Here is a 19,673-nt window from a genome sequence, read left to right as displayed (position 1 = left end):
ATGAATTCACTACAGCCCCTTAAGTTATAATTTCCCTCTTTCCGAATGAATAATTTACAGATGTTTTCTGGTACTATGTTTTTGTTGACCTTATCTAGCAGTTGTGCAGTGAAAAATTGTACTAAATCTTTAGAGTCAAGAATGAGATAATTGCGTGACCATTGCGATATTTACACACACGATTGCGCATCAATATTCAGGGTACCTGTTAACGCAGACGCTTGACAAGGGACGAGTCGCATGCAAGCAACTGCAAGACATGCATGGTGACTGCACACGCGTCGTCACGGGAACTGGTGACTCATTAACTCTTCCCCTGTCTGATTGATTGTTAGAGATACGGATGGATGGCGGGTAGTAAGGGTGTGTTTTTGCATAGGGGGGCATTCTCTTTCCCAATATCTTTTCCATACTCCCTCTCTGCTCTTAAAAGCTTTTATTCCCTCCTTCCTTTCTGCTTTACCTCTGCACTCCAGCTCTCTCTCCTTCTCTCTCCCGCTCTCTCGCTCTATTCCTTTTGGCTCAGCATCCGGAGCCACCAACATCAGCTTCACTGAGCGCTGAAGGAGACTTTTTCCACACAGAAGTGGACCGACACACAGGGAGAGCAGCTAAAAGGGGAAGGGGATAACGGCGACCCGTACCGTGCCCGGCATCCTTGCGCCGACCTGTAGTAAGAGGAGAGGCAGTGCCGTGTCCGTCATCTAAGACCCTCCCATCGCTCAGCTCTACCGCCCACCTTAAACACTGTCCGGTGTTGCGGCTATTGGCTGGAATGACCCCAAAGAGCAAGAATCCCAGGAAAATGCGTTCAGGGTGCTGAACGCCTGATCCTTCTCGCCGCTGTCCTGCCTGGCGTGCCCATGTAGGAGGGCATGGCCGCATAGCCGGACTACAGGACCTCTACAGAGACAGGTGAGATAACAAACCCACGCTTTATACCCGCAGAAGGTATTTGTTGTTCTGTGCTCACGCATCCTGTTGTGCTGCTGCCGGCGCGTTGTCATTGATTGGGCTTGTGGATGGGCGCTGTGGCAGCATGATAATGGAAAACGTCTCCTGGAGGACACGCTCCGATATCCATCACCGTCCTGACGATAGTCGAGGGGGATGGAAGGGGGTGCGTCAGGGAGGTATTAGGTCAGGCGTGGAAAGGAAAGTGAAGGTCTGTGGCGGGTTGTGTAATCAATGTGAGGGTCATTTACTGTACGATGCTGTTGTTTTTATGGAGGCTTTCGGTCATGTTTGGATTCAATATTCAAGATCATTTTTATTGTCATTAAAGGTACCTTATGGAATTTAAAACTTTTCTACTCGCTGACGCCAACATCTGACTTGAGTCATCATTGCAGCCTCCGTCAAGCTCCTTAGGTTGCATAGATAAGTACGTGGTTTCCTTAGACGTGTTCAAATAAAATATCTTTTCAACTTTCAGGGGTTAGGGGTTGGCATTTGGACTGTCGTTTCACTATTTTCACACTAGACAAACAAAATACATGGGGACGTGCATGAAATAACCCCCCTCGCTTCAATCCTCGGCTCCATTCCTGCTTTTTAATGAGTTGTGCATCCCGAACAGCGTTGCTAAAAGTAAAATAAGGCCAGTTAGATGCTAACCCATACTTTATTGATAAAATATTCAACTTTCACCTTTTTAAAGACACCTGGTGTGCCTCCTTCCACCAGAGGGTGCCAAGCGGGTTTGAAAACTGGGCACAGGTCTGTCAGATATCCACATACCTGTCCCCAATTATCCTCACTCTTTTAATGGCTATTTGGACACCACACATTGTGAGGTCAATTTTGATTCGACAGCCATGCCTGGTCTGTTTTTTTGTTTTTATTTGTTTTATTAGTGGTTTAGTTCCCACTTGTTGGTTTGTTACTTTATTCCTTGTGTTTTTTTCTTTTTCGGTTTTGGTCTTTGTTTCTGGATTGGACTTTGTCAGGTTTTGTTTTGTTTGGACATTTCGTTTGTTTGTGAACCCTTGGTTGTTAGTCACTTTATACCTGATAAATTGTGTAATTGTAATCCTGTGCAATCCTTTGAGACATTTTTTGTGATTAAGGGCTATATAAATAAATGTGACTTGACTTGACTGTCATGGAATGGACCAAGAGGCAGAAAGGGTGAACTCATTTTTGCGTAAACGATCAGTCACTTTTATTTAGAAAACAAAAGTTGTCCACCACGCAGGGACCAAAGACAAAACAAAAACAGGCTTACAGGCAATCACTCAGAACAAACTGGCACAAACAGGTCTTCAAGAAAGAAAGGCAGTAACTCAGAACAAACGGGCATGAACAGGTTTTTCCTCGAGTCAAACAAAACAATGGTATGGCAACGGGCAGTCCCAAAACGAGCCCTTAAGAATCCCACACGCAATTAAGTCAATCTGTGTCAGCCGGTGTCAAGGGGCGGGACCAGCTGGATGTCATGGCGACCATGCAGGACATGACATTGACTTGACTGATCTTGTTATTACATACTCTTTTTGAGCACCCCCTGTTTCCAGAGGTTGCTTCCCCCACATGGGTCCATCACCCACAAAACTTAACACAAACGGCGCACTGTCTTTGAATCCCAGCTGTACAATGTTGATAAATTTAAATCTTGGATGGAACAAAAATAAAATAAATGTGTAGATACAAAAAGGAATATATGATTTACATTTGTTCTGTGTTGTTGAATATGTACATCAAGGTTTGTTTTTGATGGGTTGAAATTCCATTTTAGGGGGTAATCTCGAGGAATTTAGCACCAAGGCAGTTGTTCCTCAAACCTTTTAGGTACCACCCCAGAATAATCTCAGAGCGCATAATAGCACAATACTGAAAACAGAGTAAATACAGAAGAGCTGTAGCTGTAAGTGTGCCTGCCCTGCAGATAAGGAAAATTCCACTAATTAGCAGTCGTAAAACGGTAGTAAGCAGAGCTTATTACGATTGGACTCATCGACAGCTTTGTGGCAATTATCTGCACCAAACAAAGTCTTGTTCCTTTTGCACATATTGAATATTTTTCACATTTTGAATATTTATGAATATTTTTTTTTCTAATAAAATATTGAAAAATAAACAAGCACATTATTTTTTTTTTGTAATAGGTCCAAAGTCTGGCCTGGGGACCGGTTATGACCCATGATTAAATTTTCCTGGCCCGTGGCCCCTGTCAGAAAATAATAATATGCAGCCCCTCAGTTTTGTTGATAAATTTGTACCAAAACAATTCGCCAGATGATGTTAGTAACCCTTTGGCCACCTTGCCCTTAACTTTCTGTGAGAATTTAAGTCCACTCCATTTCCAACATGGCAACTATAAATAAAAAAAGGAAAGTTAATTGTGAGGTTGCATCCAGAACAAGTGAAAATTTGAGTCTTTTTTTACAGCTCAATCCAAAACAACTATGTCTGACTAATTTGCAGAAAGACTGGGGCTGATTTCAGAGAATATAATATCAAGAGACACTGCCAGACAAAACATGCTGACTACAAAAAGCTAACTGAAAACAAACGCATTGAAAAGGTGAAGCAACCGAAAGCTGTTTTAATGGCAGAGCAGCACTTTTTCACGAGACCCTGCGACTCAAATGAAAATGCTACAAAGGCGGGCTACAAGGTCGCAACGCTGATCGCCAAGCACTGCAAACCTTTGACAGAAAGTACATTTATTAAAGAATTTTCAAGAATGGCAGGCTGAATAATCGGCAATCACACATTTTCAGCTTACCAAATCCGGCCCGCTTTCTGAAAAAGTTAGGACACACTTGTTCTACTTAACTCAATAAAAATAACAAAATTTTATCGACCACTTTAGAAATGTCTTTTCAAGGGTTCTTTTTAATAAACACATTGTGATGTAAAAATGAGAATACTAATGCCTCAAAGGAGAAAAAACAAATTTAAAAGAGAAGAACTATTTGCAAAACAAACAACGTGTGCGTATCTACGCATACAGAAAATATATGTATGTATATATATTTTACTCTTCTTTTATTTGATAAAATGTGCAAATATTTGTGTGCACTGTTGTTTTGTACTTGTAACTTTTAGCATGAAATTGTTCTGTTTAATTCTAGTGTTACATTTGATCTACCTTTTACCTCTGCTGGTTTCCTGACTACTTGAGCCAGCTAGTCCAAAACACAAGGGAATGGCCATAGTACCGGTACTATGAATATTCATATAGAAGAGAACACACACACACACACACACACACACAAACACACACAAACCCTGTGGAAATAGGAGCAAAGATGTTATGATGAGTTGTCTTGGATCAGATACACGGTATTGGAGTATTGCATTTTATTTTATTTTATTCATTTTATATTTTCTGTTTTGTTTAATAGACACAGTCACAAATTACATGAATGTTTATTTGTGTACAAAAAAAAAATGTGCCTAAAGACAGGTCTGTGCTAACTCATTAACAATCACAACTACAGAAATTCTAGAAATCAACCCATCCCTAAATGATGCTAGCCAATCAGATTTGTCCTAATGTTTGCTAAATGTTTCACATTCATTATTAACATTTGGCAAACATTTAGCAAACTTTAAATCAAGTTGCGCTAAAATCTCAACAGTTAGCTGGTAGATAGGATAAGGAAAAAAATACTTAGAAATTGTAAAGTGTTGGGTCATTGTGATTTTCCAGTAAAATTATTTTTTTACTCGTTAAGTGAGTCTATTCAACCCTATTTCCCCAAATTATCCTGATAATAACATAGTAACAACATAGTGACATGAAGAGTTGCTGGTTTATAATTGTACATCAAACTGGTCGCGCTTTGCGCTAATTAGTAACAAAAAGTACCTCTCAGCTTCACAAAGGTTGGAGACAACTATTTCAAAGTGTCGCATTAAAATCCAAACTCGATACACAAATATATGTTCAAATCTCAGAAAAATCTAATCTAATCTGGTATCTTAATTAAGTGTTAAATCTGTCAGTGTTTAATGGTGTAGTGTCATTGATATGAGAAGCAAGCTAAACCACAGAAGAAGGACCGTCACCACTGGGGACGTGTATTTGAAGTTTAAATCCTTCTTTGGATGGCGAAAACTACAAAAGTACATCACAATGTATTGAGACCATGTGCTAATAATCTCTTGAAAATAGTACATAAACTTTACATCTGACTGACTTATTAAGAGGTATAGTTGTTTACACATCAATACTTTAAGATATTTACCACTTTGCCTTTTTAATCTTTCAACATGGATGGAGATTGATTGAACATGAAATTGTCCTGTACGCCATTGTCAAGTCAGGTCAAGGCAGTTATCAGTATAGCCCTTAATCACCAAATGTCTCAAAGGACTGCAAAGGTTTCAATTACACCATCGCCTGATGTTATTGTGTGGGACTACTGATAACAAACAGATCGCTAAGCTGGAAGTGGCGTGGCAAACCGGAAGAAGTATTATTTTGATAAATTTTATTGACTTAAAGCTCAAATGAACACAACATATCTATGTATCTATGATGAACTCACGTATATTTTAAGCCTTAATATAGTAATATATGGGCAGCACGGCGGCGCAATGGTTAGCGCGTGTGCGGCACAGTTCTAAGGTCTTGGAAACCTCCTGTGTGGGTTCAAATCCAGCTACCGGACTTACTGTGCGGAGTTTGTATGTTCTCCCCGTGCTTGCGTGGGTTTCCTCCGGGCACTCCGGTTTCCTCCCACATTCCAAAGACATGCATTTCAGGTGAATTGGCCGGTCCAAATTGTCCATAGGTGTGAATGAGCGAGCGAGTTATCTGTCCCTGTGTGCCCTGCGATTGGCTGGCAACCAATCCCCTGCCCACTGCCCGATGATTGCTGGGATGGGCTCCAACACCCCTGTGACCCTACTGAGGATAAGCGGTGCAGATGATGAGATGAGATGAGATAGTAATATATATTCCATCCATCCATCCATTATCTGCACCGCTTATCTTCAGTAGGGTCGCGGAGGTGCTGGAGCCCATCCCAGGTATCTTCGGGCAGTGGGCAGGGGACACCCTCAACTGGTTGCCAGTCAGTCGCAGGGCACACAGGGACAGACAACTCACTTGCTCATTCACACCTAGGGACAATTTGAACCGGCCAATTAACCTAACATGCATGTTTTTGGAAAGTGGAAGGAAACCGGAGCGCCCGGAGGAAACCCACGCAAGCACGGGGAGAACATGCAAACTCCACACATGAGGTTTGATCTCATGACCTGAGCCCTGTGCCGCACACGCGCTAACCACCGCGCCGCCATGCTGCCCAGTAATATATTTATTAAAGAAAAATGGATCTTTTACAACTTTAGCTATCATTCTAAGTTGAATCCAAAGCTATTACTCCTGAATTATCGTGACTAACTTTTCGATGACTCCAGAAGTAAAAGAAAAAGGGCCATAAGCCTTCCCTCCGAACTCTCCCCTAATCAACTTAGGCTCATTACACAAGTGTAAAACGGTTACGGTGCTTTTCATCTTGGCTGGACGTCAAAGGCGGAGGCAGCGGCAGCGGGGGCAGCATTGAGCCCAAAGTGCATTTGAGAGATTGGCTCGGGGTAGATGTGCTTATTCAGTGCTGCCCGCGGCCCAGAGAGATGAGCTGTCGGCTGCTGTTGCGTGGAGCATACATCACGGCGTTCTGGCCTGCGGTACCCCGAGAGGAATCAACACCAGGAAAGCCATTACTTAGATGACCAGGCTCCTCTGATCTCATCATGTGGCAGGACGAAGGGAAAGGGGCAGGTCCACACCACAGGAGAGACCAACGACTGTATCTGACTAATTTCCTGTCGGACCCTTGTTTAAAAACCGATTTGACGTACGTAGTCCTCAATGGGAGCGGGAGAGTTAATCCAGGGTTTGGTACCTGATACGTTTGTTGTTTGGTAGACAGTCAAAACAAGAAGAGATGACATTCATAGATTTTGAACTTACAACCATCCATTATTTGCACCGCTTATCCTCAGTAGGGTCGCAGGGGTGCTGGAGCCCATTTTAGCTGTCTTCGGGCAGTGGGCAGGGGAAACCCTGAACTGGTTGCCAGCCAATCGCAGGGTACATAGGGACAGACAACTCGCTTGCTCATTCACACCTAGGGACAATTTAGTCCGGCCAATTAACCTGACAAGCATGTTTTTGGAATGTGGGAGGAAACCGGAACGCCCGGAGAAAACCCACGCAAGCACGGGGAGAACATGCAAACTCCACACAGGGGGTATGATGTCACGAACTCAGAATGAAATGAAATGAAATGATCTGCATTTATATAGCGCTTTTCAAGTCAATGACTTCCCAAAGCGCTTTACAGTGTGCTTCACATTTCCCAATAGCGGCCGTGCAGCCATGTAAGGCGCTAACCTGCTTATTGGGGGTAATAGGGGTTCAGTGTCTTACCCAAGGACACTTCGACATGTAACAGGGACAAGCCGGGATTCGAACTGGGATCGAGCGCTCTACCTCCTGAGCTACTGCCGCACACGCGTTAACCACCGCGCCGGCGTGCTGCCCTAACTTACAACCTCAGGTAAAAAATCTCCACCCATTCTAAATTCCTTTTATTAGATTTCCTCGGTTAAAAAAAGCTGGGTTTGGAATTAAAGAACAGCATCATGATTGGCCAGTAGTGACAAAGATGTGAACAAAGTATACAAGTCAAAAAATAAACAACAATGCACATATAAATAAACACAAAGAATCGACTTGCACGCCGTGGCATGTCATTTGCTGGTATACAATATTAAAAACAGACTAAGCATATCACAAGGAGAACAGGAGAGGACTGTCACAATGTCAAATTCCCAATTGTTGAGCCCTTTCTTTGTATTAAATCATCTCGGCTACTAAAAGCCAAACCACACTAAAGAGTGTGGTGATCAAAGAACAGCGATGTTTTTGTTCTATAGTGAAAATGTAAACAGTACATAACAGTCACAATAACGACCAACAGAGAGATATACTAGTCAAAATAACAAACTGGCAGCCTGTGCAATCCCCTTTGTTTTTTTTGTAGAGTACTCTTTTAGGCAAAAAACTACCACTGTCAAAATGGGGCAAAGATAAAACACTGGCAGGCAATCTAAAACTGGGACCGATCAGCAGAAAAATAGGACAGAAAACAGGCAGTAAGTAGCCAGGATAACTGTGAGCCAACAACAAAAAAAAAACTAAAAAAACAAACCCAGCCAGAAAAAATAACAATGAGCACAGCAGGCGAGCCGGCTAGCCAGCTTCTAACAAGGCTAACCTAGATCAAACCAAACTAGAAGCCGTTTGGAAGCTGCACATTAACAGGGAGCTATCTGGGGAATATTATATTAATTGCAAAACACGTGGCGAAAAACAAGGAGGGAAAAGTCCCAATCACACATTGAGGAAAAGTAACGCACGCTGTACAAGATGTCACGAACCAGAAACAGAGACAGGACTGAGTAGCGTTCGTTTACTCAATTTTATTGATAAAGAGGGAGAGCAGGGCTTGCTTCCACGATCCGAGGATCGACGGATAAGGGTAGCACGTGTCGAGCGAGGATAATCGTAGACTGAAGGGATCCTGGTCACTAGCCGGGACGGGAAAGCAAGGGCGGTATCGAGTTCGGAAACAAGGTCGGCAACAGGTGTCAGGCAGGTAGCGGGACAAAACAGGTCGGATGTCGGGATGGCAGAAGAGGGCAGAAAAAGGTCCAAAACAGGTCCAGAAACAGGTCGGCAACAGATAATCAGGCAGGAGAAAACAGAGCAGGAGATTGTCGGACGGAGTGAGCTTGCCTAGCTGGGAGCAAAGGTTCGCAACAATCTGATGGCTTCCTCTTGAAAGCCGGGGGTTTAAAAATGAGTCTCTTAGCCAATCAACTCTTAGGGCTGTTGGCGCCAATCGGGCAGTCACAGGTGCGTTGAATCGGTAATCATGACACAAGACAGTACAAGACTGTTTATTTTTAAGTATAATTCTTCCAGATCCATAGCGCGGGGAATATTTCAGAACATATCTGCAGGATAGTGGGCAGGAACAGGACACATTATGTGCCAAATTGGGAGGAAAGGGTCCTTTGAATCCCATTAATCCAGTGTCCATCCAAAATGACCACCCCTATGTAGTATCCAGGGTTGGGTAGGGTTACTTTAACTGGATTACTTTCAATTACTTTTGGATTACTCCAATACCAAATATGCTAATAAAAGACAAAATAAACTAAATATGAATAAAATGATGACTCACAACACGTGGTAAGCTTTCTCTCCTGGCTTTGATCTCTTTGATGTCCGGTAAAACTAACATAAAATGCGACAGAAACGAAATGAAAATGAATCCAAACAGCTTGCCAACATCCTTTTTGCCGTTCCATGTGTTCCGTTACTCCCCAAGCCTGCACAACATTTAGTCATTGTATTCATATTTAGTTTGTTTTGTCTTTTATTAGCATATTTGGTATTGGAGTAATCCAAAAGTACCGTAAATTCCGGACTATAAGCCGCTACTTTTTTCCCTAACTTTCAACCCTGCGGCTTATTCAGTGATGCGGCCAATTTATGTAATTTTTCTAATGGCCGCTAGCGGCGCTCGAGTGTTGCTACCATTAACTGCCCTGTCAAAGCTATATTATTATTTTTAAAGCTTTGAAAACTCTCTCGGTGTACCGTCTTTCTTTGTAAATATGTGTAACCTATGTATAATATGTATTTGCAACTGTATATTTTTGTAATGTATTTATTTGTATTTATTTCAAACACTTATTCTGATATGTTTTGCACGGGTGAACGAAAAATGAGGGGCGGAACAAACGCGGGGTGCCGAGTTTAAGTGGGGACCGCTAAAGGTGAGGGGCAGACAAGGAAAGAAGAGGGGGTAAAAAGTTGGTTAAAGAAAAAGGAGTTGCGTGATATATTTTTCCCATCCTTACCTTTAAAAATAAAATAGGGGCGAAACAAACGGGGGGTGACGGGAAGTGGGGTAAGGGTGAGACTTGTTTGTTGTCGCGGCGGACAATAGTGGATATATATTTTTCCCACCCATACCTATGGAAATATACACTTTTTTCCTTGGATTACTTTCAACGGGACCCAGACTCTGCAGGTCTGCATCAAACCTTAAGTACCGGTATCATTTTCCGTACATTTTGCCGGCTGTGATTTTTGGACTGTGGACTTTAATGAAGGACATTTAGTTTCAATCGCGGGACTTGAAGTCGGGTTTGGGTTAATTTTGTGTTTGTGTTACATGTTTAAATGTGGGAGCGTGCGGCTTATATACAGGTGCGGCTTGTGTATTTACAAAACCGGTTTTCCTCTTAAAATGTGGTGGGTGCGGCTTATAATCAGGTGCGCTCTAGAGTCTGGAATTTACAGTAATTGAAAGTAATCAAGTTAAAGTAAGCCTACCCAACCCTGGTAGTATCAAGACTCTCTACAAATCCTAGCACAGCAGCAAGACTACAAAACCCTTCTCGAACAGTGTGAGCCCCGAATAACAACGATCCATTTCCAACAGAGACCCGTTAAACCCGAATCTTATTTCAGTCTGGCAAATAAATTGTTTGGTAATTGTTAAGCATGAGTCTCAGTGGCGCAGGCAAACGCTCCAAAGGTTTTTAATCCCATCTCGGATCTTCATCTCTCCGGTCTCGTTAGACATTTTTACCCAGTCTTCAAAGCGCCGCTTGATGTCAATCTCAAGGAGGAATCCGAATGATTTTCAGTGCCTAGCGAAAGTATTGGCCCCTCCAAGAACTTTTTGTCATTTTTTGCTACATTTCAGGCTTTAAACATAAGGCTGAAAAACGGAAAATCTATGTAAGACACAATCGTGAAGCGGAAAACAATTGTTTGGACATCGTATTTTATATTTATAATGATAAAAAACTAAAAGGGGCAACACTGCTCACGAGACAACTCCGAGAGAAGCGCAGGAGAAAAATGAGCTGCAGTTTGAAATATGTCCACTTGATGTCAACCAAGCCAGGGAACGTTAGTAAAGCAACTGTAGGAATATTCCTTTATCCTTCTCTCTTTTCCTTTTTCTCTTCCTCTCTCTCGTTTTCTCACGGTTTTTCCCTTTCACCCTCTCTCTTTCTCTCTATCTGCTCATCTCTTTTTACTATCTTTTTTTTCTCTGACTCTCTCTCTTTCATTCTCTTTTTTCTATTTCTTTCTCTCTTTTTCACTTCCTTTCTCTCTCCCTCTCTTTCTCTTTCTCATGCTCATTCTTTTCTCTCTCTCTTTCTCTCTCTCTCTCTCTCTCTCTCTCTCTCTCTCTCTCTCTCTCTCTCTCTCTCTCTCTCTCTCTCTCTTTCTTTCTTTCTCCCTTTTCTATTTCAACCTCCCCCGCCTCTTTCAACAGTCTTGTGCTCTCCTCTATTTTTTTCCTTTTTCCCTATATTTCTTTACTATTTTCTTTCTCTATTTATTTCTCTCTCTTTTTCTGGCTCAGATTTTTTTTTCGCTTTTCTCTCTTTCTACTATTTTTATATTGTGCTCTCTCTCTCTCCCTCCCTCTCCCCCTCTCTTGCTCTCTCTCTCTTTCTCTCTCTTGCTACAGTGCTCTATTTCTCCCACTCTTTCACCCCTTTTCTGTCTCTCTTACTTTCTCTCTCTGTCTTGTTTGTTCTCTCTGTTTAAGTCTCTTTCTCTTTGCTTCTCATGCTTTCTCTCCCCCTTTCTCCCTCTCTTTTTTTCCTTCATTTTCTTTCTCTTTTTCTCCCCCTTATTTCTTTATATCTTTCTCTTCAACTTACTAGTCCTACCCCAGTTTTTTAAGCGTGTGGCCCCCAAGCTCAAATGAGTTTGACACCACAGGTATCAAACAGGCGGCCCGCGGGCCAGATCAGGCCCGCTAAGGGATTAAAACGGCCCGCGAGACAACACTCAGAGAAGCGCAAGAGAATAACAAGCTGCAGTTTGAAATATGTCAACTTGATGTTGTCAAAGCCAGGTGCCCTTTCACAAAGACACTGTACTTGCATTTATTTCTCTCTCTTTCTCTCTCTCTCTCTTTCTTTTCCATCCCTTTTCTCCCACTCTTTCTTTGTCTCTTTCACTCTCTGTGTCTCTTTTTTTCTCTTCCTTTGTTGCACTTTGTCTCTTTCTCTCTCTCTTTTAACCTCTTTTTGCCCTTACTTCCTTTTTCCTTTTCTCTCTTTCCTCTTTCTCTTGTCATACCCTTCTCGCTTTCTTTTCTCTCCTTCTGTCTTTCTATTTCTCTTTGGATTTCTTTCTTCCTCTCCCTTTCTTTCCCCCCTCTCGCATGACTTTTCATCTTTTGTTTCTCACGCTCTCTCCCTCTCTCTCTTTTTCTTTCGTTGTCCCGCCCTCTCTCCTTTTCCCTCCCTCTTTCTCTTATTTCTTGTTCTCCCTTTTTCTCTCTCTTTAATCTACTAGTCCGGCCCCCGACAGAATGTTTGTTCTATCGTGTGGTTAAAATGAGTGAAAACTAATCCGAGACGCTGCAGCAGGCATAAACAGCTGAGGTGGGACAACCAGTGCATAAGATTGTAGGTGACATTTTGTAAGGATCGGCCGATATTTATCCAGTCTTGCCAGACGTTTTTACATGCGTCTTGAGTCCTTATTGCATCCGCGGATAGCGAGTGGGCACAATAACCCGCCGCCGAGAGCTTACACAGCAGGTTGTCATCTGGCTTTCATCCATCCCCGCTAACACGGCTCGGGATCGAGTCGCTTTTTTTCTCTCTCGTTTCGTCCTAAAGTGTCTATTCTCTCCGTCTTCTGGAGGAAGGCGCAGTCGTTGCTTCCTTTTGTGTCGCCCGTCTCAAATTGCTGAAAGCGGCGGCGGCATTTCGGAATGTCAGAAAACGGTACTCGCGGACAAAAAAAACAGGGAAGCGCAATTTTGATCGATGAGGGGATAACGGAAAAATAGGGGGAAAATATTGGCTACAGGCAGAGTAGGGACTGCATTTTAAGCATTGTTAAAATTCAGTAACTCAACTGTCGTTACTACCTGGAGCGTGACTGTGTTACTCATTAAATGCAGATAATGAAATGTGATTTATCCAAGCCAGATTTGCAACCCTGAAAGAAAATACTGAAATCAGGAGTGCAGCTTTAAAGGGGAAATGAAAGCAAAGCATTTACGATAAAGTCTATTCATGATCCCAAGAGCCAAGAAGAAATCCGCAGGTTCTCCATTCGGACCCCGGTGCTGTGGAATGCTGTTTAAATCTAGGCTTAAAACACACTTTTATTCTATATCTGGGCGGCTGTGGATCAGGAGGTAGAGCACTCGTCTTGGGATCAAGAGATCGCAGTTCGAATCCCGGCTCCTCCGTGTTACATGTCGAAGTGTCCTTGGGTAAGACACTGAACCCCTAATACCCTCAATAAGCAGGTTAGTGCCAAAACATGGCTGCACGGCCGCTATTGGGAAATGTGAAGCACACTGTAAAGCGCTTTGGGAAGTCTTGACTTGAAAAGCGCTATATAAATGCAGATCATTTCATTTAATTTCATGAATGACCGATATTTCATGTTGACAACATCTGTACATTATTTGTTAGTGTAACATCGATTGCAGCCTGCTCATCCTGGAAGGGGGATTACCTCATGTGCGGCCACTACCCAGGTTTCTCCATTTTCCTCATGTTGAGGTTTTTGAGTTTTTCCTTGCCCTCATGTAGGTTTTAGATCAGGAGATGGTGTAATAATAGTCTGTAGTTTGCAATAATCTGTGGTCTGTGCAGCCCTTTGAGACTCTTTGTGATTAAGGGCATCACAAATAAACATGACTTGACTTGACTTAAAAGTGTGTTAAATTTCAGTACTTTTATTTGTAAAACTATTTTTGCAATAAACCATGCCTGGAGCAACACAGAAAACGTCTAAGACAGTACCTAGAAATGGAGAAAGATATCTCCGAGTAGTTTGAAGCCCAAAAATAAAATAGATATTCTCCAAATTGCACGAGGCATGTTATATGAAGGCTTCAACTGCTGACACAGATTGGCACCCAGTTTGATATCCACCCATCCATTATCTGCACCGCTTATCCTCCGTAGGGTCACGGGGGTGCTGGAGCCCATCCCAGCTATTTTCAGGCAGTGGGCAGGGGACACCCTGAACTGGTTGCCAGCCAGACGCAGGGCACACAGGGACAGAGAATTCGCTCGCTTACTCACACCTAGGGACAATTTGGACCGGCCAATTAAACTGACATGTCTTTGGAATGTGAGAGGAAACCGGAGAGCCCGGAGGAAACCCACGCAAGAGAACATGCAAACTCCGCACAGGAAGGTTGGTAGCTGGATTTGAACCCATGACCTCAGAACTGTGCCGCACACTCGCTAACCACTGCGCCGCTGTGCTGCCCAAGTTTGATATCCGTTTATAACATAAAAACTCATCATGTTATTACTATGTTATAACCTGGTTAATTAGCAAAAGTTGGGTAAATTTGACTCAGTCAACCACTAAAAAACATTTTTACTACAAAATCACAACGACCCAGCACTGCTGAGGTATTTTCCGTGAATATCCCAGCTGTCGTCAAGAGGCACCATGTTGGAGACCCCAGGTGTAAACCAGGTCTTCTATTTATTTCATAATGTGGACATTTTAAAGCATTTTTAAGGAGTTGGTTATTTTGGGAGTACATACAGTAATGTGTAACTTTCGAAGTGATTTTTTCGCGTCAGTAATCTTAGTGAGTAACTGAGGTACTTTTTAAATGAAGGAACTAGTACCTGTAACTTATTAAATTTTAATGATAGTTTCCTATATTCAAAATACTTTGTGTTAGGATCGGAGTATATTCAGAATGCACATGAAAATTTCAATACAGTAATCGCTCGTTTTTCGCAGGGGTTGCATTTAAAAAAAAAAAAACGTGATAGTCAAAGTCCACATTGCAGAATTTTTCATTAAGTAATTATTGAATTCATTAAATACACTATAATACATTGAAACCAAAGAACAAACCCTATTTACAAGCTTAAGCATTTGTTTAGATTAGTCAAAAATCTACAAAGAAAGAGATAACATACATTTTTTAACCTTGTTCATCCTCAACAGGTTTGAAGTCAACAGCACACTCCTTCAAAAAAATGCATTTTATCCAATCACCAAAGAGAAAAAGTGTCTTAAAGGGAATGGCTCTTGGTTAGTGTGTAGCCGGCTCCCGCTATCCACTCCACAGAGCATTTTTGTTCGTGAACGACACAATTTTATTGAAAACAGCACTGTCACATCTATAACTCAGTTTTTGCGACACAGCCCTCATTTGCCTTTTCTTTCAGCGCATTAGTAAATACTGTATTCAGAATTGCTATCCAACTAAACGTGAGTCGCTATTTTGAACTGTGTAGCAATCCGAAAATATGTGATGTAAAAAAAAGAGAGAGAGGAATAACGTGTAAGGTGTGCGATGACCCGTCGCCATTGCTATTTTGCTGCCAAAAGTGTCGATGCCAAATTCCCCACGCAGTTGGCGTCAGGTGTGTGCAGGGCTTATATATACATTTTCTTGTTTTAGCTTGAAACTACAAAAAAATCACCTAGAATAATTCTGCCATCGGGGTAAGATTTATTTTTTTTGCAGTGTACCTTGCTGATAAACTGAAAAGTTGATTGTTAAGTTATCAACCTACAGCAATAGCCTCTCTATGACCATTTGAAACAAGATTTGTATACCTTTTTGTCATGGTCGCCTTGGCGACCGGTCTGCCCCGCCCCCTGGGCCCAGCTGAAGCAGTTCAACTAATCGAGTGTCTGCTATTTAAGGCTGGATTGTGGGCTTTGCGGGTGCGGGCTCATTACATATACACACTCCCGGTCTGTTATGCCTTGTCCTGTTTTAGTTTAAAACATTGTCCGTTCTGTTATGCCTTGTCCTGTTTAGTTGAGTTGGAAGAATCAACTGTTTGTTTCGTCATGTCCCAGAGTTTTGGACAACTTTTATTTTGTTAAATAAAACTTTTGGATCGTTACGCAATTGAGTTCTCCCTTCCTGCCTCCTGCCTCCGTTCTGGTTCGATCACTCCTTCCACTCCACTCCGTCTCGTGACACTTTTTTGAGGCGTTGTATAGGTCAACAGGAAACCGGAACTTCAGTTTTCTGCTTTTTACCTGTTGCCACATGTTTGTGTTACCAGCCAATCCTCAAAGTTTCCGTTTTTTTTTTTTTTTTTTAAGCGTTGTATTGGTCAAAAGGAAACCACAACTTCAGTTTTCTGTTTGCACCATCAGGCTGAACTTGTTTTTTTTACTCAGAGTTCCTGACATTAGTTTGAACTTGTAAATTGCATTGAAAATATCAATTTATAGTAAAAGCTGATATACTTCATATATAATAGGTCTATAGTTACTACATGAATATGCATATTCGTCTTCCAATCACCTTCCTTAATTTCACACTTGTGCTGTGTTTAATTTGGCTTTACCTATTTTGGTCAGCATCTCAAACTATCAGTTGGGAACGGGAAAAGGAAAACGAGTAAAATGACAAATAAAACGTACCCAATTACACAACTAAGCAAGGCGTTTTTGACGTTGACAGCTAAGTCCGTGTGATTAACCGAAATCGAATTAATATTGCGATGTGACGTAGTGTGATTGTGAGTTGTTTTTTTTTAAGGATTTATAGGTCCATGCCCCCCACTTGTTCTTTGATGATGGCGTGACCAGAATTTTAACCAGGGTTTTGACATGTCGGCCAACCAGAGGCAAGTTTGACATTTTAGCCAATAAAGGCGAGAAAATGTTTGCAAACAGTGAGCGCAAGACTGTAATAGCCTTGTATATGTTTTCCGTCAAACAACCGAGGCGAGCGCACAACTGGCCCCCAAAACAAACAATGGCGCAACGCGACAGCTAGTAGCCTTGGGAGCATTGTACATTATAAAAAAATTCAGCATGTAAATTGGACTCTGAAGAAAATCAGAAGAGCGCAAAGAAATGCTGATCACCAGAAAGTACTTCCAGGAATTGACTGAGGCGGTTTTGGAAGAGAAGGAAATAGCAAGGCTGCATTGAAAAGGCTATCGCTAGGCTAAAAACTCTCTTAAGCTACCTCTGCAGAGACTGCAGCTCAACAACGCCAGATCCATTACCCAAGAAACAGATGACCTGTAGCTCCGACTAGGGCTGTGTTTTAGCGATTCCGATTCCTTATCTATCCCTACTTATCGATCACATTTCTTATCGATTCTCACTGCAGAAAAATAAGTGCTATGTGACTACAGACATGGTACAAAAGGTTTTATTAATATAAAATAATTTAAAGATGGGCTTGACTGTTGCACAAGGGGCTTCTTCTGCTGTACCAGTTTGTAGATCTTTAGTTGTTATTTTGCTTCTGTCTATAATGACGTAATCCAGGCCCAAAATGTTGAAAGAGCCATATTGGACAAAAAAAATACCCAAAAACAAATTTCATTAGAGCCGTAAAAAATTAAAAGCCTTATATAAGCCTTTAATGAGTTCAACACGTGACACATGCATCGGATGTTACCTATACAGTGGAACCTCGGTTCTCGATCATAATCCGTTCCAGAACCCTGTTCGAGAACCGATTTGTTCAATCACCGAAATCATTTTTCCCCATTTAAAATAATGTAAATCGTTTTAATCTGTTCCAACACCCTGAATGTTTACCTTGAATGTTTAATGTAAACATAAAGCTAAACCAGGCTAATCGTACGTTCGCGTTATCGTAATCTTCCGTACGAAAGATTACGCTAACATGAACGTGTAAACATAAAAAAAGGATAAAGAAAATAATTATGAATAGGATTTCTTGCCTTTGTGGTGGTCAGCAGGTGGACGGTGGGGTATTCCCCAGCTAGATCAGACACTCACACACCTCTTTCATATTTTGCTATTATTTCTTTCTTAAATGCAATAGTTGTACGCACTACTTTTCTTTTTTCACCTGTAGCAGCTTTGCTGCTTGCACTGACTTTCTTCGGAGGCACAATTAGGGGCTAAAACACTTCGTACACCTATATTAAAAGCAAAAGCAAAACGAAGCACGTCCGCACGCGATAACGGTTGGTCACGAAAAGAGTGATCTCCACCCGTACGCCGCTCAGCATCGCACCCTAGCGTACGCACTACCGGCGTTCAAACTCCGATTTTTTGACCGAACAGCGAAGCAAGAATTTCTCTAAATTTTTGGTCGGACTCCGATTTTTCGAACTGAGAGGCGTTCGAAAACCGAGGTTCCACTGTATTAGCTTACCACCAAAACAATTTAGTTGGATACAGAGCATCATGTGGAGATTTATGCACCACGTGACTACTCTGTTGTAAGATACCACATCACGTTTAAGTCTATTACAATATTAATGAATTTAAGTGTGTTTTGTGTCGGTCTCTGGCTTCCTGTCCTTCCATGCCAGACCGGCTGCCTAACGTGCATGACTCCCCATTTCCCGTAAAATAAAAGGCTTGTTTGAGAACGTCACGCGATTGTGTCCTGTATCTGTTCTGGTTCTGACAGAAATTGCAGTACAGGTCTGAATAGTTTTTTTTTTTCCAAAATCGTGCAGTCCTAACGACAACCCAGCTTGCACCATCGTCATTACCGTAATGTCCAAAACGAGGCATCCTGTTGCTTTTCATAATTGCCTCATTTACAATACAGAACAAAAACGGCGTTTAAAAACGCATCAGCGAAGGTTTTAAAATGTCCTCCTGTAAAAGACGTCTCCCGCGTGGTCTTGTCACATCCACGAGGAACATCAGAAGACCACCAACGTGTCTGCAGCAAGAAACAGATGACTGCGGTCTCTCCCGAGGGTTTTTAGTTGCACTCGCTCCCACTTCGCAGGCCTTTTCATTTGTCACTAGAGGAAAACAAGGACCTTGAATGTACCATCGGTTTTGTAGGCTTTAAAGGGAAAAACATACATTTTTCAACAAAGGACTGTGTTTGGAGCGGACAGCTGGAGGATTTGCGGCCGCCAAGTGAGGGAGGAATCCAACGATATTGCTAGAATAAATTCTGCATATTAAAATTGGTAAAAAAATGTCATTATGAAAATAAAGCCACTTAAAATGTCATTCATTAAGTCGGGCCGATCGGGCTTCTCTCTCGCCATTTATTTCTTTCTACAGCATGCACTTACCTTTACTCAGTTATTTGGATAGATAAAATCAGTTTAACTCAAAATCACTACAGGCAAAGAAATTGTCCTCCTCTGTGTTGGGGTATGAGACGCGCGGCTTCCTCCTTCCACCACCCTCACGTCAGACGTCATTTCTGCTTCTTGCCAGTAGCTTACAAGCTGTCCCAATTTTTTTTCTGCTTTTTGGCCAAATTTTTCACGATTTGTAATCCGACATTTTGTTCGGTTTCACTTCCTTTGGCTGCACATCGTCCAGATGCGCACTTCAGCGACAAACGCTACACGGCCGGAATAAAGCTTCGTGTTTACTTTGGCAGCAAATCAAAGCTACAGGCTTATTTCTGGTTCACTTATTGAATTAAGTTAATCCGTCAGGATCGGGCGGGTTCGGGTTTATAGAGCCGCAACTCAGGTCAGGTCAGGCTGAATTATTTAGGCCCGATCTTACCTCAAGTCTGAAGACTTTCCAGTTTGATGTATAATATTATCAACTGCCATATTTTTAAACGGCGGATGACCTAAATTATTAAAAATAGTGTAAATTCAAATAAATGTGCAATTTTTATTCTACTACCATTGTGAACACAGCTACTTGCACA

The 19,673-nt window shown here is 42.0% G+C and overlaps 1 protein-coding gene across 1 annotated transcript in view; it reads left to right on the top strand.

Moving 5' to 3' along the window:
- Positions 1–537: 537 nt before the first annotated feature.
- The window catches only part of frmpd3 (FERM and PDZ domain containing 3), a 169,851-nt gene continuing 150,715 nt past the window's right edge, over positions 538–19,673 (top strand). Inside the window, exon 1 of the mRNA XM_088343358.1 lies at positions 538–915. The gene's annotated coding sequence lies outside the window, so the exon portion shown is untranslated. The remainder of the gene's footprint in view (positions 916–19,673) is intronic.

This window comes from Urocampus carinirostris, chromosome 9 (assembly GCF_059441175.1).
Source record: "Urocampus carinirostris isolate Australia breed hairy pipefish chromosome 9, RoL_Ucar_1.0, whole genome shotgun sequence".
Lineage (NCBI taxonomy): Eukaryota > Metazoa > Chordata > Actinopteri > Syngnathiformes > Syngnathidae > Urocampus > Urocampus carinirostris.
This window is presented reverse-complemented; position numbering and strand designations above follow the sequence as displayed.